Source organism: Sylvia atricapilla, chromosome 4 (genome assembly GCF_009819655.1).
Source record: "Sylvia atricapilla isolate bSylAtr1 chromosome 4, bSylAtr1.pri, whole genome shotgun sequence".
NCBI lineage: Eukaryota > Metazoa > Chordata > Aves > Passeriformes > Sylviidae > Sylvia > Sylvia atricapilla.
Genome location: NC_089143.1, coordinates 39,314,866 through 39,340,371, shown reverse-complemented (window position 1 = coordinate 39,340,371; position 25,506 = coordinate 39,314,866). Strand labels below are relative to the sequence as shown.

The 25,506-nt window shown below is 35.6% G+C and overlaps 1 protein-coding gene across 1 annotated transcript in view; it reads right to left on the bottom strand.

The window, feature by feature from the left end:
• SPOCK3 (SPARC (osteonectin), cwcv and kazal like domains proteoglycan 3) overlaps window positions 1-25,506 on the bottom strand; it is a 163,461-nt gene that overhangs the window by 103,026 nt on the left and 34,929 nt on the right. The window lies entirely within an intron of this gene.

Genomic DNA, 25,506 nt, shown 5'->3' with positions numbered 1-25,506 from the left:
TAGGTGATTTTTAGAAAAATAATTTGCTATGCAAATTTTAACCACATCAGTAAGATCTTCCATTTAGTCAGTCTAGTTAGCTCTATTTGCTACAAGTAATTTTTATAAACACAAAGTATCTTCCTAATTATGTCATCAGCTGTATTAGGCTTCAATTCCAAGAAGGAAAAACTTGAATTAAATAAATTGCTTTCAAGATTATGAGAAATTAGATAACAATTTACAAATTCATAGCCAAGAAAATAGACTGATCTGCACATCTCAGAGAACAGGTGTCACAGAAAAATGGCTGGAATTAGCTATTATATCTTGATCCAACTAACTGTTCTCTAGAACAAAATATTTAAAAGACTACCAAACACTTTAAAGTCTGCATAAATTAAACTTAACAAAGCACAGTGGGTGTACTGTTAAATCCAGCAGTTCCATCCCACTTGCTAAAAGATCCCTGAAAAAAGCCATCAATTTATACAAATTTTAACTACTGAAAAATGTAAATCTCAACCAGTTTTCAAAGCCACACAATCAGAAGTTAAAAATAATCAAGCATCAAATACGTCTTTGCAACTACAGAAGACTCATTGGGTTTTTCCCCCCAAAAGAAAAAAAAAAAGAAGTGGTTGCAGCCTAAAACGTATTTGATTGATTACGTTTTATTAGCAAAAATTTTGTTATGAAAATTTTTGCTTTGAAACAGAAATGAGCAGAATCTGGAAGTGCAAAATGGAACTGTATTTCTGTACCAATACTTAATCATTCCTTTACTCTGGTGCTGCACAGATTAACAATCTACAAATCAGTATATGTGATTTCACTTTTTAATTACTATATTTTAAAGTAATAAAATACATGCAGGCACACTATTTTTTTAATCACACAAGAAGTAAGCAGAAATTACAATTATCATAGTATTTTTCAAATATTCCTTCTAATAGTCATGTTGTTCCTACAGTGATGTTTTAAACAGGTTTGAACCATTTGGAAGGCAATGCTGTTCCAGGAGTCACCCCACAGTGGCAGAATTTAAAATTCTTGAAAATACATCAAAGTGGTAGATTCTCTTTCTACATCTATTAAAATCAACAATGTTTGATTGAGCCCATGCAGAAAATTTGGTTATTATTGTTAAAATGGTGAAAACTTGGAATATTTAGAACATAAAGCAATTAGAACAAAAGAGATGTCATCTTGAGTGTGACAAATACCCCCTCTAAGGCAAAGCATCCTGCATTTTGCTTAAGAAAGACTGTACAAGTGGGGTTTGTATAAATTACATGTCCTCAAGTTGGCCTCAAACCATCCAGAAGATAAATCAATTCTTGTTCATCTCTATACTGCAGATAACTTCACAGATACCAAATGTAATATCCCTCAGGCATTGCTAGAAGTCTTGCTGACTTCTGTCTACAAAGCAACTCTGTACCTTTCTCGTTACTCTTCTGTGAATCTTTTCCAAGTCTGTTTTCTCGGCAACTAGAATTGTGCAGAGCATTCAAGACAAAGCAGCGTTATGGATCTACACAAAACACAACACTATTTTGTTCTGTATTCTCCCCAAGATCCCTACCCCTCTACTGTGTTTTTGTAAGTTGTGTCTGTGGCTTCGTTCTTTTTAACTGTATGATTTGAATGGTTTGCATGGGATTTTCTATCTTAAATCGAAAATATAAATACCCATAAACCATATATACCTATACTGATTTTCCTAAGGAATTAATTTTGCCTATCAACTGCTACTTAATTAAAATCCAGCATTGGATATGTTAAACAAAATCCCTATGTGCCTCTGCAAACAATTAAAATTGTTAATCAATTGTGAGATTAGAAAAGAAATTGCTTCAATAGATTACAGCTTCACAATTTTACCAATATTCCTGAAGTTGTTAAACCTTCTGCATAAGAAACTGGCTTCTTCTCATATTCAGACCTTTTCTGACCTTCAGTCAGTATGTTTGATTATAATAATGTTCAATATCCTCGGCAGAATGTAATCAAGATTATTATACAACATACAAAGCCTCATTTTCATAATTTTAATACAAAAACAGAATGAAGGAATACACAGTTTACAGCGAAGGCATCACAGCATCTCTAGGTAGAGTATCCTTTAACAATCTATAAATGCAAAAGTCAATGTCCCAGGATCTCAAGACAGAGCCTAAGTCTTCCGAATGTCTTTAGGGGTTTCTTTGCCTTTGTCCTGAGTATGTTAAAGGACAAGCTGTAAAAGTAGGCAGAATAAAGTCACAGATTTGTAACAGTAACCATACCATTTTTTCAACATTTCCCAGCTAAAAGTATTCATACATTTTAAAGAGAAAATTCATCCTTACTGCTCTACTTGAAACTATGTGAAATGTCAGGATTTCTTTCAAGTGTCTCTTTGAAAGACACAAAGCACTTCTAATAGCCATGGATAACATATTTCAATCAGTTTAATATCCATGCCTTAAAATTATGCATGTTTAAGTATTACGCTCATTCAGGATCATAGTGATGAAGTGTTTCTAAGAACTTAAGCTCATGCTACAATTATATATGCACTTTGAGACTAATAACTTTTTTTTCTTGAAAAGGTCCTACTATAAAAAAGAAAAATCTGACATCTGAAAATCTGACAACTGTAAAAAAAGAACCAAAACAGCAGCTTAATCAGAAAAGATATTTAAAAATAGGAAAAAAATATTCTGCCTTGAACATTTTTATTGTTTCTTTTTGGACTTCAATATTCTTCTATATGTATTCTCTCATTGTTGAAAAGGAGCTATTACCTAATTTTTTTTTAAAAATACACATTTAAGTATGGTAAGAGAGAAAAAAGCTCCATAGAATAAAAAAATCAAACAATACATGGCAATGTAGATATGCAGCATAAGTTTTCATCTTTCAACTGACACAGAACCTATGCTCATATTACTTTTCCTTCCTCTGTAGCACATTTGTTACATTATTTAGCTGATCTCTCCTCTGCAACATTTTGTGTCAATGCTGCCATCACTTGAACAGAAATTTGTATTCTAAAGAACATAGTAATACATGGTTGGTAAGATGAGTGACTCAGAGAACAGCAAGTGTCCACAGGCAAGGAAGGAAGTTTCCTCACAAATATTTTCAGACCAATGTTGGCCTGAAAAACTGGATAAAGAAAACTCAGCCCTTGTTTTGTATTCAACATTTTAGCTTTAGTATGGCCTGTAAAATAAAAACAAATATATTAAAATAAAAGCTGATTTGTAACAGAGAAGTCACTAAAATTGAAGCAGTTTTCTGAACTTATAATTATCTTTATATTTTACTGAAATACAATTTCACTGCTGCAGCACAGGGATACTGTTATTTATGTGACTAACAAACTACCACTTTCAGAAGAAGTCTAATAGGCAACTGCACAATGTCAGGCTTCATTTATAGCAACTTTCCAAGAAACGATACTTCTAACAGTAATCAAAGCAGGAAAGACAAGATTTCCTGAATTCTGTTCAACAGTAAACCTTATTCTGCCTATACAAAATTCCACTCAGATTTTATATGACTTACCATAATGCAAAAAATACATTTTCCTGCTGGCCTCCCTATATTTACAGAGGGATTGGTTTGTTTTTAACAAAGAAGAATTACATACTTCAACACATAGAGGGACATGGAATTGCATCTGACAATTTTAGCAGCAGAAGTTTTCCTGGCTGCACATGCTCCCAAAAAACTTAAAACCTACAGTATTAAATTTTGATTTTTTCCTCACTGCCATTAGCTATTTTCCTATTGAGTATTTCACTCATTTTAATTTCAAGGAGTTCTTAATGGGCTTTCCATTCCAATCTTCTATCTGCATCTCAAGTACACACATCTGCTTCTCATCCAACATGAAAGCTCTTTACCTCTTTTAGGCTAGGTCTTTGGTAGCTATGCTATTTTCAGACTCCAACAAGCCAGCTCAGTGCAGCCAACTGTCCCACATCACAGCTTTCCCCTTGCCTCAAGCTCACTTCTGCAGCAAACTTGAGCTCACCAAGTATCTTCTCCTCACATCTTTGCAGCAGTCCAATAGCAGAGGATATGGCTCATCTTCCCCAGAGACTCTCTACCATGTATTTGTATCCTAAGCCTCACTGAAAGAGCTGGGGTAGGGCTGTCATCTGATACCTCTGCACCAACCTCTTTCCAGTGCTGGAAGAAGAAGAAAGCACAAAACGTGCAGAAATTTTTTTCTGCTTGTATTTTGCTCTAGGACCTTTAGTCTAATATCACTGAGACTGCCATTATCCTACAAAGCCTTAAATTCCTGGTCACATCGAGAATTGTTATAGGAATAAAAGGATGAGACAATAGCGAAGCTGCCATCATATGGGAAATCTATCAGTGCTAGATACTGTAGTTTCCTTAAATAAATGGGGTCCACAGACAGCATACACAAAGGAACTATGATACACACATCTAATGAGAGTACTACCTCAAAACGTAAACTATAACTGAGGGACTTGCACCAGGAAAATACATTATGCTTATGTACGAGAAAATTCCTCAACCTGAAACCTGAGCCAGTCTGGAATTCTCATCCAGGACACAGGCACGCTGCTCAGCAGCATGTGGATACTCACTTGCCTATCAGATGCTGGTTTTCATCTCCATTGATGTGCACAGACATCTGATCTATCACAAGCCGTGTGAGCACTCTGCTGCACAAATGTGGAGTGTTATTTTAGGCCATTAAATGCAGGATAGTGCACACATGAGAATAAAGCAGATACTACACTCCCCAGAAACCTACTGACTATCACAGTATGTCATACACCTCAGAACACCTGTGAAGGCAAGAAGCCAGGATGCACCAAGTGCTCCTTAGCACATTTTTTACTAATTGCCCCAGAGGCATTTAATAGGCTGTGCTTGATGTGTCAGACCTTATGTGATGTCATACAGCTACAGGCCTGCAGTGGAACTAGGAAAAGAACTAGTTTCAGGAGAGCAGGGACTCATATCTAGCACATTTTTTGGCTCAATACTTTCTTACCGACAGGATCTCCCTTTTCTCACCAGCTGAAATACCCATTATGCTTCCCATAAATTATTTTATGCATATCTAAGAACTGCACAGAGCAGGAACCCTTCTTCATTAAATCAGTTAAAAAAATAAATTAAAATTACATTTATTACACTTAGGAAATTAGAAGAATACAAGAAAACAAGTCCAGAAGGTATTTACAGGCTAGCAAAACGGTGACTTCTGCCAGCTTTGACTGCAGATTGAGTCTCTCATCAGAAACATAGTGAGTTTAGCCAAAACCACCAGTAGTTCAGTGCTCACTCAGATACAAATAAAGGCAGTGGTCTACCACATCAGTGCTTCTGAGAATCAAGGAGTCAAGATATCAGTTTAGTAACTCAAACAATCAACATGAGAAAAACTCCAAAATAACGAAGCACCCCAGAGGTAATATGATCATCATTCCTGTGGCAGAGAAAGAATCACCTGCAGGCAAGACAGAGCCTTGCTGCAAAGCTCCTTTGCCGCCTGTCTGGCAGGCAGCCTCCACAAGCGGGGGGCAGTGCTGACAGGTGAAAGGACAGGGCTTTGCTGCTCAGTGCCAGCCTCCAGGGAGCCTGATGTCAGCTTCCTCCACAGCCCCAGCTCCAGAGCCCCCCTGAGGCCTGCATTCATGGGGCTGGCAAAGCACAACCAGAATCAATAGCTGCTTCCAGTGACTCTGGCACTCAGCTCCCCACATTTAATGTTTATCCTCCTCCCTTCCTTTGCCCTGTGTTTCTTCTACCACTGATGAAGCTGGGCTAGGAGCCACCACGTTTCAGCCTCTCTGTGGCACAGCTCCCATTCAGTAAGGTTTCTGTGGATGCTGTCTGTTTGGTACCAGCAGCATTACTAACAGCAAGTTTGAATAGCACATTATCTGAAATCGTCAGAAATACTAAATGCTCACTAAAGCATATATTCAGAAATATGGAGAAAATACTGAAAAACGTTTTGAAATGGAAGGAATTCATATCAAAGCACAAATGCCATAAGCTTCTAAATCCCGTTAAAATTTAAAACATTGTTTCTTTAAAAGAGCATCTCATATTTCTTATAATGAGTAAAAGAAATAATGAACCATCTTTACACTACAAATAGAAAATGTTCTGGTCATGCTCCTCCTATTATGCTTTCCAGATTCAACTTGTGAAGAAGTTAAAATATATTTCCTAGACAACAGGAGGAAAACAAATGAAAGCAGGTAACATGTGAGGTAAAAAACTATCCATGGGATTTTCACATACCTGCTAAGGCATTTCATATACCTGTTGCTGTTCCATTTCCTCAGATGCCACTTCACTAATGCACCAGCCCAAGGTGACAAGGGCAAAAATTACTCCCTGATCCTCTGCATACAGTTCCACAGACAGGCAAGAGTGGCAAAACAGCACCAGACTATACAGGGAGCTCAGATCACATATGTGGGGCTGGAGGGAATTTACTTTGGTATGTTGAAAGAGAATGACAATATGATTGTGAGGCTATGGTTTGTGTCTATTAAAAAAAATGGTGAACCGTATAAAGGAGATCTCTGGAAACTGGAATAAGCAGTTAACATCTTAAAAAGTAAAAGCTAATAAAAAAATACTCAGTGCAGAGACCCACCACGGGTGACCAGACAGAGAGCCTTGTACACAAGGAGACAATGGGGGGCGTGGTGCACCCTCTGTATCAAATGCTGCACTATTCACAAATGACAGGAGCTCATGTCATTTGTCTTTTCAAACCCTTGTCTCTCCCTCCACCTGCCTTTTTTATAAAAAATAAAAACTTGCATTATGTTCAGAACAAAAGTCCTGTAAGATGTGAAGGACACACAGAGGGCATAAAGGCAGGAACAGTCTAGGTTTTACAGGTCTGCTAAATGTCTAAGAAAGGATTTCAGAAGGCCTTGGCTCTTATGTGGCTTTTGGAAAATATTTTTTCAACCATATCTGACCATAGCAAGAGGCAAAAAAAAATGCTACTCATCGATTTTCATTCAGGAAGGTGAAAATTTGTCTTTTTAGCATGTCAGGGATAAAAACCTTACAAAACACTTAAAAGTTTTGGAATCACAGAACAGATCGTATATTTTTGTTGACATTGCTTTTGTTTGCCTGTTTGCTTTTTCAGTCTGGAGAAAATTAATTACAAAGATAATCATGAAATCGACCATATCATGCCAGTTGCATGGACAGAATTTTGGTATGTTTCTCCTAGCAGAGAAGAAAGTCTCTCACACTAAGGCTCAGAACAATGTTCTAGTCTACCTCTCATTGCCATGGAGACAAAGAACATCCTAGTGTGAAAACAGTCCAAAATGGAAGAAATTAAGGAATACAAAATATAATGGAAAAGGAATTACACTGTTATTGTCATTAGAAAGCAAATAAGAACACATGTGTCAACAGAAAATGAGATGGAAGGAAAAACAAACGTATACAAGTTTGCAGCTTAATATGAGAAACTAGTTAAAATTTCTGGTCTCAGTTCAAGAGTAGGTACTAAGAAATCAATTGGTATCTACAATTAAGGAATTTAAACAAGATGTCATGCAGTTTAACATCAATAACAGAACAAGTATATAGACATGGGAAAATAAGAACTGTAAGTTGGTAAGAACAAAAAGAACTATATTCTAAGTTACTCAGTCATCCCTTTTGATTGGTAGGACACAAAGAAACTCCCACACTTCTTGCCAATATTAAAAAACTACAAATTTAGCACATTGAGGAAGAAGACAGAAGAAACACAGAGATTTCAAGGTGATATGTGATTTAGTGTAGTAATGGCATTATATCATGTGATTTGGGAAAATACATATTCCAGTAAGCAATACATTTCTGAATTGGGCTTAATTATTAGCTATATTTGGAAAAGATCAGCTGTATTATTGAAAGGAAATAGTTACACTACAGGTGAGAGGATTTCACTGGCATATCTTAGTCTGTTTGAATTGAACCAAGTCAGGGTTCATTGCTTAGAAAAATATTTGCAAGGCAAATGTCCCATGTGCTTAAGATGAAATTTAGGTTTTAGTTCATCACCTTAAGATATGTACTTCACAACTATAACTTCTTTTCAAAAGCATGCCAGTCTTTGTAGGAAGAAATGGTAAGATTTGTACTCATTCAACCCATATTTAAAGTGAAATTTAAGTCTAAAAATACAAAATTGCTATATTACTTACCTGTTCTGAACTTTGCCTTATTAGATGCTTCCTTTCCAAGAAAAGCTCTGTTTATATTAGTGGAGATTAATACAACACTACAGTGTCTCTCAGATAAAGACAGGGTGCTGTCTCAAGAAGCTTTCTAATATTCCAATTTCTCAAACACTAGTTCTAGCATGTCTATAATTTAAGTGTTTTTTCTTCATCCTTTAAGAAATACCTGTCTTGTGCCATTTTTATTATTGTGTCTGCAAATACTAAATAGCAAAAATGTTGACAACACTGCAGATTCCAACTATTTCCTCTCTTGACAAAAGCTGTACTAAGTTAAGGCAAGAGAGTTGCAACAGTTTCAAATAAAATGCATGATGCTGATAAGGGGTGAATAAACAAGACAAGTTCAGGCTGAATTCTACTGACAGTGAAGTTTAGGAGTCCCAAATAAAAGCAAATTAACTTCAAAGAAATCACAGATGTTTTGTTTCCTTTTGTTTCCAGCCACTACGCCTGTGTTATGGAGAGTTAAGATTGTTTCCATATCATAACCACGTGAGGTGAAAAAACACATAAAAAACTCACACATGAAGCAAATATTACCTAGGATACTCTGTATCCTAATTCATTAACATGTATTAAAACTATTTTATTATATATTAACTTTCATAAAATACCAAGGAAGTCAGGACATGTTACAGAGAAACATGAGACAAAATACCCTACTTCTGTACATCTACAGATATCATAAAATAGTTGAGACACAGTGGCCTTCCTCTGTCTTTCAAACTGCAGCTGTAGGCTTACTAACTGCAGGGGCAGCAGCAGCAAAAAGGGTTCAGACTGGTTCAGCCTCCCCTATTAATTCCTAGATCCTTCATTTTTCAGAGAAGTTGATCTTGCCCTAGTTTTAGTCCAAATGTTTGGGAATAGTCCTAAAGAAGTTTCTCTAAAACAGCTCCAACAGTGCTCTTCTCTTAGGCAAGTAAATGTACCAGGCATCATCTGCTTATTTACACACATTTTAGCCCAGCAAGCAAGGAAAAGAAAATGAGGGTTTCTCTTTCCCCTAAATATATACAGAGATTCTACCCTTAACATCATCCTTAACATCTTTATTGAGCAGAGGTGACAATATGCACACAACCACGCTTTGGTACTGTGTGGGGTTTTTATGACTGTTTTTAATCACTTAATGTTATCTGTCAAATCTGCTGCATCAGAATAGTCTTCCTTAGGGAAATTACTGAAGAACGATTCTCCTCCAAAACAGCTATCTTCCATTGGTTCTAAAGAAAATAAAGCCATTAGTCATTTTTGTTAAGATCAAAGACTGGCTTCATTCTCATTGTAAATAACAGCAGAAAAAGAACAATTCAATAAGCAGGGCTCCATAACACAATATTATTTCTCAGACCCTAAAGCAGTAACTTTTACTGATGAAGCCTTGAGAATAAATAAAAGCATTCAAAAGATCAGTAAAGGAACTTGCAGGATTTTAAGCTCAAATGGAAGTTCAGAAATACCAGCATTACCATTCTTTTAATAAATCCACACAGGATAATGAACAAGTATATCACCAAGTGCTGAATTTCTTGAAGGAATTATTATTACATACAACCTAAATTTAACTCATAGTAATTCACCCAGTTCTCATAGATCTTAGTGATGCATTATTCTGAAACACATTTTTATATGCAGTATACCATGAAGCTCCTGCTTTATACAAAAACTTCCAATCAACTTCAGCATGTGCTGCTGCAAGACACCCTCCAATGCATCTCTTAGAGAAGAGCAAAACAAGGATCAAAAAGCAGCTCCTTTCTAAATAGTTTCCAGAACATTGGTATAGATCCCCTGATAGCAGACATCCCGGACATGAAACAGGACAAAGTTCTGCGCTAAGAAATGTCAGGAAAGACCAAGCACGAGTAAAAAAAAGTCTCATTATCTGTGTTGAGAACTGATGAAGGAAAAACTACTCTAAATTTAAGACTAGAAACTTTTGAAATAAAAAAGTCTATTGGCCAATATCCCTGCTACAGCAGCATCTTACATTGTACACTAATGGACTCTGTCATAGTCTCCAAATTTCATTAACTAATCCCCTACTCTTTACTTTTAGTCTTTATCTTTTAATTTTTTTCTTAAAATTTTTCACTGTTTTTTTCTTTTAAAGTTGCATTTTGCTTATTTCAGTCTTTAGGGCTTTTCCAGATCTCAAGGATATCAGCAGAAATATTTTCAGACAAGCCAAATGTTTGAATACTAACTCCCTTTCATTGATTTGACTAAAGGAGTAGTTTGCACACATCAAAATTAAAAAGCAATGTTTATCACAATGCTTGAATCATAACTGCCAACTGCTAATACCAAATATCTGTGAACTATGACAGTAAAATACCATGACCAAGACAAATCATTATTTAACAGTCAGAGAAATCACATCATGCTATTTTCACAACCTTACTGCACCTTTCCCATCTACAAGAGCATTCTGTTATCTCAGTCTCTCAGGTCCTATGTCAGGTTATTATGGACTTTAATCTCATACCTAGCAGATTTGGACCTTGCCAGGATGAGTGACAAAGGATAATCCCACTGGCTGCAGGAAACCCTGCTGATGCTTCAGTACTGACACACCAAGTCCATGCTGAAGTCACAGAGGAGCATTATATTAGAAAGGACTGTGCTGTTAGAAGCTTTTTTACTTCTGAGGGACTTAACACTGAAGACTTGATTATTTTACTTGGGCTAAATTCTTAGCAGCTGCAATTACAACCGACAACTCCTCACATGCACACACTCCCCCTGGAAAGGAAGATGAGCCTTTTTGGTATCCAGTTAGGAAATTGCATTCTGCATTCTTGAGTTTTCCCTGTGTTTCAAGAACAGTGAGTGTCTTCAATCAGCCTCAAAATAGAATTGTATTGCTGAACACTAAAAATTTGCTGTATCTCGCTGCAGAATGAGGTTAATTTCCATGTTGCCAAAATGTTAATCATTTGCACAACATACAGTGCAATTTATTTTGGGATCTTTCCAAATAGAAGGCAATTTGTGAACTTCAGCCTCTTCCTAATCTTTCTTTCACTCTTGGTTTCTGATTTAAGCCCTGGATGCAGTGCTCTATACTAAGGATGACAAAACACAGAACTCTGGACTCCTCACAAAAAGTCTTCTCTGTTCAGAAATTTTCTGTAGTACGTTAATGAGACTTCTCTTTGTTTAAAGGCTAAACTGAGCTAAAACGATAGAAGATCAAATTAAATGTTCTTTTTACGGTACCTCTAAACCCCAGTCTACATTCCTGTAAGAATCTCCATAGTCTTATGCTGTCAAAAAAAATATCCACTGAAAATCACCTCACCTCGTTTTCCATTTTACTCTATCAAGTTTCTAAGCCTAGATTTCAGGCACATTTCCCCACAGACTTGACCCAAAATCCACATACACCCATTAAGACTTTTCCAAATATTTTTCTCACCTTGGGACCAGGCTTCACCATTACTTAAATCACTATAAGAAGAAAAAAAAAAGTCACACGAAGTGCACAGAAAAAGAGACTTTGACATGCGACCAGTTACAACGATTTGGTGAGTATATCCAGTCTGCCTGTTGTTGAATTTTTCATACTATCCTGAACTCTAACACAAAAAATAATTACTGTTCTTTTAGTAGCTGGAAGAGCATGGAATTACTTGCCCTTACTTTTTGTTTAACACAGAGGATCTGTATTCAGAGCTTACTTCATGAGGAAATACCAAGTAGCATAACCTGCCTTATTAAAAGACCAACATTAAATAATACATTTATCACCAATTAAACACATTCTCTTCTTTCCATATTACAGCGACGTTGCTATAGAAATGAAGTATTTTTCTAAACACAGTTTATTAAATATGACATGTTAAATTCAGCAAGGCACTACATGTGTCTGCCAGTAGAATCCCTGCCCAAGTAAAGCTTGGCACAGAGGAGACTGATCTAGTAAAAAACAGCTGAGACCTCCCATTTCCAAACAGGGAAACACAATTACAAAGAAAACATCATGGATAAGTATTCTGTTAATTTAATTCCATGTTGATTCTGAATGAAGAACACTATGTAAGTGGAAGGAGAATCAGACTCTCTGTCTGCATGTCCTCTTTGCCTGACATTTCCTTGAAATGTTGACATTAATATTTGATTCCAATATTTTCTGTTAAGAGCACAGGTTTTTTAGCTATCAAGTAGACTGAAAGAGTACAGCAACTAAAACCAGAAGCACTTTAGTAGTAAAAACAGCTATACTTACAGATAATGACAGCTCAATGCAGCAGATACAGTGCTAATGATGATTAAAAAAAGCCGGATCTACCGTAAAACTAATCTCTAAAACACTGCACATATCATTGCTTTTCTTTGTCATGTAAGTTTCGCAAAAAAAAGTCACATATGAAAACCAGGGATCAAATTCTTAGTGCCCTTACTGTGTGTTTACCTACAAACTGTGTATGTCAAGTTGTCTTAGTTACAGTGACAAACAAGCAGCAGCAGAATGCCATGGCTGTCAATGTGCTAGTTACAAAAAATAAAGCAACATACGAAATCTCTGCAGTGAATTCAACAGTAACAAGAACTATAGCTAACATTTAAGACTAGATGCCAACTCCCTTCTTCAGTCTATGGAAATGTTCAGTAATAACACACTTTAAACATAAATTGCAATCATAGCTGAAGACTATCTTTCATTATTCCCAATGGCCTATATGTGCCACCTTCCTTCTGCTGAAAAGAAAAACAATGGCCTGAAAGGGCACTTGAGTACATTAACATTTCAGTTCATTTCTTCCCAGTGATACTTTCAAGATAGATTGGGTTCCCATCGTCAACTAGTCATATTTTGTCAGGATCACGTGCAGTTCACTTTGGTGATAGAAGTAAAAAAAGGAAAATGTTTTCCAGGTCAACAGCTATGACCTACTGCATTGAAACAACAATCTTCCCTCTTAAACACTTGAGAGAACCTGCCTCTTTTGGATTGTGAGGTCATTTGGGATCTGAATCCTTATGCTAAGCCTCTGCATGCAGAGTCCAGTTCTCTTCATGGACCTCAAAATGCTGTACGAAAATCATGGTGCCTTTGAAAAAATTCCTTTTTGTCCTAAATCCTCTACTAAAGCAACTTTCTCAGATTTTAGGAGAGATGCTCCAACCACATGTTAGATCCAAAAGTGGCTAACACTGCACCAGCCTCACTGGCCTGAGATTGTGTTTTGCTTCAGCCCCCCCATCTTGTCACTGTGAAGTGAAATTTAAAGTAATTAAAAAACAACAAGTGTTGCTTCAGCAGCACCAGTGATAAAACATTTATAAGGCTCAGAGGAGAAATATGTCTCTAAGCTGTCCTGCTGAGCAATTCTAACAAAAACCCACTGATAAAAGAAAGGAGGTAGAATTAGTCTACTCTTTGCTATTATGATCAACACAGAAACAGATGTATTTACTCTTATGAGATAAGGAAATTACTGGAGCAAAACCACTGTGCACACAGAGAAAGGGAGACAGTAAGACAGCCACAACAGAAGAGGAGACTACCTTTGTAAGATATAAAAAATTCGTCCATCCTCCATTCTATATCCTTTTTAACTAGACTAGAAAGTTTCGTAGTCTGGTAGTGGTGCTTGGCAACAATTTCTAAATTTATAAACAAGTGCACAGATCCATGTGTTTGTGGTAAGGTACACATAAATACACATAATTTTTCTCAAACATATTCTTCAATTTAACTGCTGTAATTATGTATCATTTGTGTTACATGTAAAAAGATGTATTTAATGTACCCTGGTAAATAAATAAGCTAGAAAATAATGGGTAGTTGCACATTCTGACTTAGGAACGAAGCGAACACCTTGTAAACCTCCTCAACAGAAAACCTAATCAAATCTAATACTTAAAGCTTGCAATTTACATTCACAAAATACTATCACAAACTGTTTAGGGAAAAAGGTTTTAATTACTCCCTAGTATTTCTTAAGTGTAGCAAAGTCTCTTATTTATTAATAATTTTCCATATAATCATAAAATACATCTAGGTTGTAAACAACCTCTGGAAGTAATCCAGTCTTAACCACTGCTTAAAGCATGTCTAATTACAAAACGTTGCACAGTCACACCTAGTCAAATTTTGAGTATTTCTAGGAACAGAGATTCCAACTCTTGGTCTGGGCAACCCATTCCACTGTTTGTCTACTCTCACAAAAAAATGTTTTTATTTCACTTTATTAGGGTTTTCATGTTGTAACGTGTCCTTTACCTCTAATCTCAGCCCTGCCCATGGGTAAGGAGAACAGCCTGGCTCTACCTTCTCTTAACCACCACAAAGGGCAGTTGAAAACAGCAACAAGATCTGTTCTAGTCTTCACTATTTAAGACTAGTTTCTCATCCTCCTGTCATGGAAACACTTTTCAAGGACATTCTAAACATTTCTTGAGAGACAACAGGCAAAATCAACTAAGTCATGCTTCCTTATTCTAATGCACTAGATATTCAATATTACAACAGATTTCCAAATCTGGGATTAAAAAAATAACTATAGCACATAAATGAGGATCACAGCCTAAAAAATCCACTTTTTACCCTCTACATACAGCTAAAAACAAACAAACTTCCCACCGCCCCCCCCAAAAAAACAAACAAACAAACAAAAAAAAAAAAAAAAAAAAAAAAAAAAAAAAAAAAAAAAAAACCAACCAAACGAAAAATCACATCACCACACAAAAAACCAAACCAAAACAAACCTCCAAAGATCTTTTTTCTGCCTGTCAGGCCCTATAATATAGCCAAGTCAGTTCTTCTTCTCCAGCAGAGACTGAATACTCAAGTTGAGCCTATGAATATCCTGCCAATTTCTAAGTTGTTACCATGCATTAGCATCAACAAGCCTTATTTTCAGCCACACAAAACATTTTCAAGGCAATTACAGCCCAACATTTTTTTCTAATAAATTATTTCATGTGTGATGTTTTGTGTGATAGCTGACATGCTTAGATAATAATAAAATGACCTGTAAGAAGAGAAGCACAACAAATACGTCTCAAGTCATAAGACAAGGGTTAATGGTTTTAAACAGATAAGAACACAAATACAGACTAGATGCAAGGAAGAAAATTTTTTCAATGAGGGTAGTGAGACACTGAACAGGTGGTTCAGAGAGGTGACAGATGCCCTGTTTGAAAATATTCAAAGCCAGGTTGGATGAGACTCTGAGCAACCTGGTCTAGTTGAGGACATCCCTGCTTACGGAAGGAGGTTTGGACTGAAGACCTTTAAAAGGTTTTTTTAACTCTAAATTATTCTCTGAGTTTATTATGATAATATTTAAGTATGATAATATTTAATCAAAAGACCAAAACTAAAAGAACTGTTCTGCAATGCTAACCATATCTTTATTTCAAGTCTCTACTCAATACATGGCAGGGTTTTGATTGCCTATTACAATGGAATCTATTCAGTAAAGAAAAGCATGAATTTCTATGTTCTTTCTGTCTTGACAGTACTGCTTGCAGCTACATCAAGGATCAGAGTCTGCACCCATTTGCAAACTCAAGCTCTTGTCAACTTCTAGACCCCAATTCTGTTCATCCTCTAAAAGTGGCAAACGTATTTCAACTTAATCAGAAGATCCTGTTGAAGCTACTACCATATTGTTAAAACTCCTTTGGCTTTTTACCCTAAGTCCTTTTATACTGAGTCATCTTTAAGTTTTCAGCTCAGAGAATGAGAGACTGGACGTTATTTGCTTTGCTTTACAGTGAAGGAAGAGGAAGACACAATACTGACCTCTCAATCTGGATGCATATCTGCATGCAGATTTACTGCCTGACTAGCCTTGGCTGATATTAAGGACTTTATTATCTCAGAGCTAGAGTTCAGTTCTAGACTTTAAAGCAGATAGTAGGGCAAAGTGCTTTTCGATACCTGTCCTCCCACTACACGTATCATTAGCCTCAATGCAGCTTTCCTACTTATATAGAAATATCAAGATTACTCCTGGAATATTTACAGACATATAAATGTGGACAAGCACTTTTCAGTGAGTTCTTACGCATAAAAGTCTACTACAAAGAATTCCATTGTATATTATTGCCATCATGGAGAAAGAAATCACCACTAAAGCACTGAAGTACTTACATTATAAATAAGCAACACATTTTTGGAATAAAATATCAATTTTATAATAGTAAGCTTTGTTTCAGTTTTCACCAGAACGTAGAGACTGTGTCGAAAGCGGCCAGTGAAAACTACTGATATACTAAACAGTTTGATGGCTTACCATGCACATGCACACAAGTCCAAGAAATTGCTCTTATCTACCTGTTTATCAAGCTAGTTATTTTCCAGAAGTCTACTGAAACCACATAAATCCTGTTTCAGAAGTATGTACTTAGGTCAACACACATATTCATTACACTTAAAGAAATAAGCCTTTCTTTCAAACTCTTTACTTAATTCCACAATAAAATACAACAAATTAAACAGTCTTGTTACGAGGTACACAGATACACACATACACTTATAAGCAACATTACTAATGGGAATATGTGCCTCTATGTAGATCATGTTATGTTGGTTTTCTTTAAAATAATCTGCATTTTAGCTTATAAACATTATATTTACCTAGAATTTCTTTTTCCCGAAAAATTGAGAATACTCTGTTTACAAAGCAGAGTAAACAAGTTAAGAGACCCACTTTAGCAACTGCTCACAATAAACTACTAAACACAGAAACAGAACTGTCACAAGAAATATACAAACAAAACCATCAACATTCAGGTCTGCAAGAAGGAAACACTGGACAGAATCCAAAAGCCTATTTTCTTACTCTTTACAAACAAAAACAATTTAGGACTATACAAAACAATTTTAAGAGTTGGATCATTTACTTTTTAATATGTATGTGTGTACATGTAGCACATACTTGCACTGCTGTCACTTGAACTGCAACAGAATTCTAAAAAGCTGTGTGCTAGGTTTGTAACTGGGACAAATCAAAATGCCTTAAAAAGCGTAACAAAAAAAACCTAAACAAAATAAAAGACACACTCAAAAACTATGAAACCTCTGAACACAGACGACATTCTAGAGTTTATCAACAGCCTACTTTAAAACATGAGCTTGAAAACAATGACTAACAGCTTCATCTGTTAATTCAGGAAAGTATCAGCACCTGCATTTTACACAATCAGAGAAAGAGAAGTTCAAGTTTGCATGAACAACTGAATACTTTGCATTTCACCCATGCTTCAAAGCAGGGTCAACCAAAGCAGGTTGCTCAGAGCCACATTCACTTGTAAAATTCTTTAATTTATTACCACAGCTTGCATGCAAGAAACTTCATTGAAACTTTACATGTAATCTCTGAAGATTTTCTGCAGCAAAACATTACAGATTAAGCAACTGACTTATATTTTAAAGTAGAATCAAGCTTAAGAACTTAAACTTATTTATGGTATGCTCAGTCTGGAGGATACGCAACCTTTCTCTGAGTTTCACAGACAGAAGCTTGACTACTCTTACTCAAAATACTATTAAAAGGGAGATCCCACATAGGTTTTCTAAGTGTAACATTCTCTACAAGTATTCTCTTCAGCGTATGTTCCATTAGACATTACAATGCTACAGCATTGATCCATCCTTTCTATTTCATTAAATATTTAATAGTTGGGTTTGTGCATAAAATATACTTTTAGTAACTTTTTTTTTAATGTTACACTCAATACTATTACTTTCTTCAAGTTAGAAAGCTTGACTATTTAAAAACAAACAGAGAAACAAGAGATTATGTTTTGGTACACATAACTTGAAGCATAAACTAACTTTACCTTCCTTTTTCTTCCTCACTAGTTCTATGCCCTCACTACCTATTCTGCACTTTGAAACATGTCTGAAACATAAATGTAATGACTTGTAAGTCCTTTGACCTTGAAGTCAAGCATGGTTCATAAAAAATCCCTTCCACTTACTAGATGCAAGGTATGAGCACGCAGGTACAAGGCTGTATCATCCTGTGTAGCAACAAGAAGATCAATAAATGCATCAGGCTGAAATTTTAAGTATCATTTCTGAGTGCTTGATTTCATAACTTTCATATTCTAAGGATCTGCCCAATATCTCTATATCAGATTGAAAGTATTAAGGAATCAGTTTTTTTTCCAGAGCTTGGTAGTGAAATTACTTGGCCGATGTAGCACAGGACATTAGGGTAAGTAAATACTGTTCTTTTTTCTGGCCTTAAATTTATCAATCAAGAATCTTTTCTTCCATGGGTTTATCTACTAAATTACAGGAACAGTATATGGAAAGCTGGAGATCATCAACTTAAAAAAAAAAAGTTGACATTATTAAAAATACCCGACAAAACAAAATTGGATCAGATGTTCCAAAGCCACCAGTTGCCTGCAAAGAAGAATCAAATCCAAAAGTACTAGCAGAGTTAGTTATCGAAGAGTTATCTCTGGGTGAAAACACTCAGTTACATTAAACAAGATTTAAAAAAACCAGCAGTATCAATCCTTGTACTCCAAACAGTTAAACTAAAATTGCTAAGGGTGCTACTAATTGAGAGCTCACTGTAAAATCCCTTTATGTATCATACCAAGTTTCTGCCATATTAGCCAGTCATATGCTTCTTAAATACATGTATTTTTTGGCTCAGTTTCAATAGGAAAAGCTGGCTTGCCATACTGCTTTTATGTCAATATATCATCCACTACGTGGAAGAAGACATCCTGTTTTACCACCTTAAATCTCCTTATTTTTGGTATTTTGGGTTTTTTATTCATCAGCTTTTCCCTAACTCCAGGCACTTCAATGGTATCTTCAGCACATTTCTACTGCTTATGTCTTCATAATTTTCAGTGCCCATTTTTAGGGTTGTTTTTCTGTTCCCTAATTTAGGGCACTTTATAAACAGCATGGATGGCACTATGCAATTTTAAAAGAAAATACGACTTTACAAATGTGATGCTGCTTATTTACACAGTGTTGTGGGGGCATTATCTTTGCTCATACCATAAAAATGCATAACGAAAACTCCACTGATCTAACTCAGACCTGCTTTATTTCTGTTTTACCAGAAAAGGATCAGAGTAATTCAACTGTAATACTTTTACAGTTAGCCTTGACGATGTTAAGGATCTTTTCCAAGCTTTTCCTATCCTGGATTCAAAGTAAGTCACTGACTAGTCTTAAATACTCCACACTATCTCCATTATAAGGAGGCAACTTTAAGCATCAACTCTCTTACATACACCACCATGCAGATATAAATCACCGTGACAAAATAATACAAGATTTGCAGTCTATTATTTCCACAAAATCCTCCAACAGCCTTTGAGAAAGAAAGGAGAAATTATGGCTACACGTGGCCCAAGCTCATTCAAACTAAAAGGAACTAAGCAAATCAAAATGGGAAAAAATTAATTTAAAAAATGGTATCACTGAAATTACTCCAAAACAAAGCAATTTTACACTTTACATGCTCAGCTCCTTTTTGCCAGCCAACTTCTCTTCTGTCAGTTCAGCTTACCGTAAATCTGGAAGTTTCAAGCATCTTAGGGCTTGGATGAAATTTCCTTTGAATATTTTGTACAAAATGTGCATGCTTTAATTGACAAAGCCAATTACTCATTCTGCTACTGTATCTATTTCCAACAAGTACACCATGAAGCAACTTATATAATTTATGTCAAGTACCAGTCCTTCCATCCCTCTGCAATGAGCTTCAACGCTCATTGCTCAGGCTGAGTTTTTGACAGTGCACAACGTATCCTAGAAGACTTTCCTCTGGTTTTTTTTTCCTCTTTTGGTCCTTCTTTAATATCTTGTAAAATAAGTAACAGCAACAGAATTTTAAAGGCACTGCTGCTTGCCTTTCTAAAATGCCTTTCAATATCCACTGTCTGGCCATAACTTACCAGAAAAGAAAGATAATCATCATCAGAAACTAGGAAAAATAAGTACTGCAAAAACAAAGTTTAAAACCTCACTTAGTGAAATAAAAAAATAATTACATGCCAAGCCCTACTTGTGCCACGTTATGAAATTCCTGAAAGATACTGAGATCTCAATGATAAGGACAAAGCAATTTGCAATCACAGAACAAGTTCTCCTTATCTATACTAGTCACCAGCTGGTGGATCTGTCAGCAATTCCTCAAAGAAAAATGTTGCAGCAGTGATACTCCATACTTTTGGCCCCAGACTATCTCAATTAATAAAGCTTACCACAATAGTTCTATTCATAGAAAGTACAGTGATAAATATGGGAAACTAGAACTATTCAGAACAAGGCTGATGATAAATCATAGCTAATTAACAGAGGTGCTGGTTTGGCTTACTGAGCCATAGATCTTTTTTTTTAAACTCAGAAGAAGGAAAATCAGAATGTGTGGAAGTAAACACAATAACAGGTAAAGAAAAAAATCATGACAGGTTTAGTTTTTTCCTTAGTTTTGTTTCTATTTTTTGCTGAGGTTAATTTCGGTTTTTAATTGCCATCTTGATTTTCATCCAGTAGCAAGGACAATTACATACTGAACTATACATGATTTTTGTCTTTAATGGAACTGGAAGCAAATCACTGGTCCACAGACCATGTCTATTATTACAAAATATTAATTTTAGCAAAACATTTCAAAAATGCAAAATCACCACCTGTTTCAGACTTCTTTTTGGTCGCTAGTATTGGTTTTGGAGGTAGATTAAATGAAAGACTTACCCAGCTTGTATGTTTGCTAGGACTGGCATAAGCCACAGAAAATTAATTTTTCTGTTTCTTTGTGACCCTAACTGTTCCTCCTATGAAACCAAAATTCAATGAAATTGAAACAAAGTCAATTTGTTCTCTTTTCTGCTTTCAAAATGAATCATCATCCACAGGACTGAGAACCCACCAAAGTTTCCATTACTTACAGTGCACAGACTTTTCCATTTTCTTTATTAAAACTATTCTACTGTGTTTGGGTTTAAATTTCAAGTGAATTCATCTTGTATTCATTCCACTGGAGTTCCTGTGCATTTAAATACTTCCACTGACACAAATCTCCCTGTTTTTAGAATCTATGCCACCATATGCAGGCAAATAACCCTGCTGCATGGAACCTTCTACCCCAATTTCTACGTCCAACCAGAGCCAAGAACAGACAGCTGCAGTCTGTTACTAAAGAGATACAGACTGATCGATAAACAGAGATAGATTTCTTTTGAGAAAGAAAGCAAACAACATCCTCTCATTACCATTCCTTCTCCCTATCACAGTTCTCCAATATTAAGTAACTTTTTTATCAAAATGTACTTTTTCATACCTTTTATCATTTATTTTCCTCTTTTTAATATTTATTTTCCTCTTTTTAATATTTATTCTAATTTTATACTATATCTTGAGAGGTAAGAAGAGGGACAATAACAATATGCCCTACAGAATTATACAGGAACTTGAACACACCTTCTAATTTGTTTTCTATTATTTTCTAATAGCTGCTAACATTTCTTTTCAGTCATCTGGTTCCTATTAGTAATGGTAATGTCCTGTAACTCATCATCTGAATTTTGAATGTATACTAACTGGACTACTTATAGAAGAAACACCACTCAAAATTAATTAGTAGTTTCCACTGTTTTGTGCTCTCTCCTTTATTCCACGGAATGATCCCACAAGGTTACAACCAAGTGAAAAAAGAGAGGAAATGCATATGAATGCTTAAATATAATTTAAACAGCATTGTATTGTAACAAATGTTATAAACAAGTCTCAGGTCTCCAGTGCTTTCAGCTTACTGACAAACAGCAACTAAAAACCAAATTAATCAATAGTGACACAAGAAACACAGCTAACAATGAAAAAGGATAAAACCTTCAATATTGCAATTTTAACAGGATCCTTGGCAAAGAACCAGGATACATAAATACCTGGAAAGTATCAATTCCTGAAGCTGTTCAGGCACACAACTCTGCAACATGTTATTAATTAGAGCAAAATTTTTATAATACAATTTCTCTAACATCAAGGTTTCTGTAAAGCAAGAAATTGCCACATGCACCAAAAAAACAAAAGTCCCCTCCAATACTCCTGATGTGCAATGAGTGTGAATATCTGATAGTACCCATGCTGCATGCTGATAAATATCTTACTTAAAAAAACCCCGAACTCATTACAACCTAATGTTGTATACCTTCATGTATTATCCAAAACCACAATTTTAAAACCCCATGAAGAGTTAAGCCAACCATTCTCAAGTCAACAATTTCAAATATTCAGCACATTTCCATTATGAAATACCATATCTCATAGTGTTTCTTTGATAGTTTGTCTCATTAGGATTCTAATATGTTTGAGTCTTCCTTTGTTTTGGCATTTTGCCAAATCAAGTAGTGATATTGAATGAAGGAAAGGACAATAATAATTTTAAAAGATTAAACTTTTAAAGTTCATTTAAAAAAAAAAAGTTTTACACATGTATTTAAATACATACAGAATTAATAGGTTGGGCTGCCTTGACTGCAGATGTTGTGGTTAAAAAGACAGACTAGAAGAAGCAAAAAAGGGAAAAAAAATAATGCAAACTGAGTGGGACAGAAGACTAAGTACTCAACTCAGTCTGCACTGAATAAGTGTGTAACTGTCCTGAAGAGAGGCATACATGTGGGGGAGTACTTCAGCACTAATTCATCATGTAATGCTTCTAAATTAGAAGCAAAATGGGAGTCTGGGAGAAGCAGCTACCTCTGACTTCCGCAATTTATGAACAATGTACAATTACAGTAGCGAATCAGAGTTTGAAAAGTGCCCTTATAGATAGAAGATAAATTCTGTGACTGTCTTGTCTCTCACAAGAGATAGGCTTCATAGCAGAATAGCAGTGAAAGCAAACATGGGAGAAGCAAGGAGGAGGCAGAACTTCAGCAAGACAGAATGAAAGTACCCAAAGATAGAAGCCATGCAAACAGGAACTGGCAGCAGGCTGTACTCAGTCTGGCTGGCATGGAGTTCATTCCCATATAGCAACATGTACTGCTCCATTCCCCAAGTCTGTGTTTGGAAGCTGCAATTCTTAAGTATCCATCTACTGCTATCAGGGCACATCATCAGCTTACCCATTTAAAACACAGGTAACTATTGCATGGGTAATCACAACATGCATCTTCTTCCAAACAATACGTAAGAAGATGATTTATTTTAGGTTCAAACCTAAACCTAAATGTGTTTTTTTAAAGTATAGACTGCATCTAAATTAAATAATCTGTAATCCCAAATATAGCATACATCTTAAATAAAAACAGAATCAGATCACTAACTTCTTCCTGTTTTAAATCTTTTTTGATGTCACAGTGATATCACACACAAGTCACTATTTACATAGTCTGTATGGTACACAAGCTCAGTTAGCTGGGATGAAGAAAAAGATGATTAATGTATGAAAAAGCCTTTGTCCAATCATTTGTCTCCTGCATAAAGGTAGACAAAAGTAGGGAGGGGAAATTTTTTTAAAAAGACAGCACAATCAAACAGATTTTTTGAAGGTAAAGAATAGTGACACTTAAAATTGAGAGGAAACCCAATGATCTCCAGCCTGTAACCACATGATAGCTTTGAAATTGAAAGACTGGTATTGAAAGTAGCTATTTGCAATATTCAGTCAAAGAGAAACTGGTTCTTCCTGAGCTTTTAGCAGTGTAAGGTTCAAGTAAAGAATACCTGATTCTTCCTTTAAAGATTATACATATACTGGCAAGAGACCCACATAAGCTCTGAAGTTGTCAAAGAAACTTCACAATGTTAAACGTGATGCAATTGCCCCTCTCTGCTATTGAAATAAACAAGTAGCAGTTTACTTCAGTGACTAAACTTTAGGATTACCTCACTCCTTTCTGTAGGTATAGCGTTCTTGATTTAAATATATACCCACAATGCAAACATTTTTTTTCACTAGATGATAAAAACGTATCAGAATATGATTAACCTGCAAACATCCATATGCTCACTGAAGAGTGGCAAAGCTCCGGCACATGCATGCACATTCCATTTTGCCATCACCATCTGCCAAACTGTATCTACATTTTAGATCATTAGCTATAAGGCAGTTCCATAACATCAGCTTCAGTTATGTCCACATAAAACCTAAACAAGATATAAATCCAGAATTATTGATCACATTCCACAAATATACTTCACATGCTCATCCTCTAAATTACGTGGGAGTTACTGAAAGCTGTGCATCATACTTTCGTTTCGTTTATATAAATCTTCTTAAAGAGATAGAAATACTGAAGAGTGGAAGTTTAGAATATGAATTTTGCAACTCTGCAGGTGATCTGTGCAATCTTAAAAATTCTCTAGGCTCCTATTTGAAGCTTGTGTGCTCCAAAATATAAGGCAAAATAAGATTTCTATCCACAATTTTTCCACAATTCACAAAATCACTATTGTACTATACGATTACTGGGGGCCCGAAATAGCTAAGGTTTTTTCAATGGCCTCAGTATTTTAGATTCCTCTAAAATTAATTTAATAAGTCATTTAAGAATAATTTTTGTAGCTTATTTTTTCTCCTTCCCCTCTCTATTGACTGTTGCTTAAATTTTCAGAAAATTGCATCTTTATTGATGTTAATTTTTTGCAGATCAGTGATTTGCGAATAAAACAATACTTAGCTGCTTAAAAATGTAGATCATTGTATAAAACTATTCTATCTCAAACCCTTGTGATGAAAGTGTACAATTTTCCTTTGAATAAAAAGGACCAACCCATGTCAGAACGTGTTTCTGCAGATACTTGTCTAACCTGAATTGCTCTACATCTCTGTTTTTTTTCTAGCAGCAATACACCAGTTCATTCTAGTTAAATTTGAGGCCAAGAGAAAGTACAGAAGAGCATATCTTGTAAAAAATGCCTAAATATAGTCTACCAACTCTAAATTCAGTCATGACTTCGACAATTGAGGTTTTGCTTAAGATAAATTTCCACACAAAACAAGGAGGCAAAGTACCATGATAGTGCCTAATGAGAGCTAAATTCAATGTGCCTATCAAGTTCAAAGACTAGAGGACAGACTACACAAGAATTATATGAAGGTAGGATACGAAGAGCTAAGGGTTCAGTCAACAAATTCCCCGGTGAATTGCTGTTTTATCCTTTTTCTTATCTGATAATCTGATGAGGAAGCAGCACTGATAAAATTCAAACACCTTCAGAGTTTGTACGTACTGCAATAGTTCCTAATTTGTAAGCACTGCATCTAACAAAGTAAAGCAGCTGTTAACCTGAGGGGGGAAAAAAAAAAAAGAA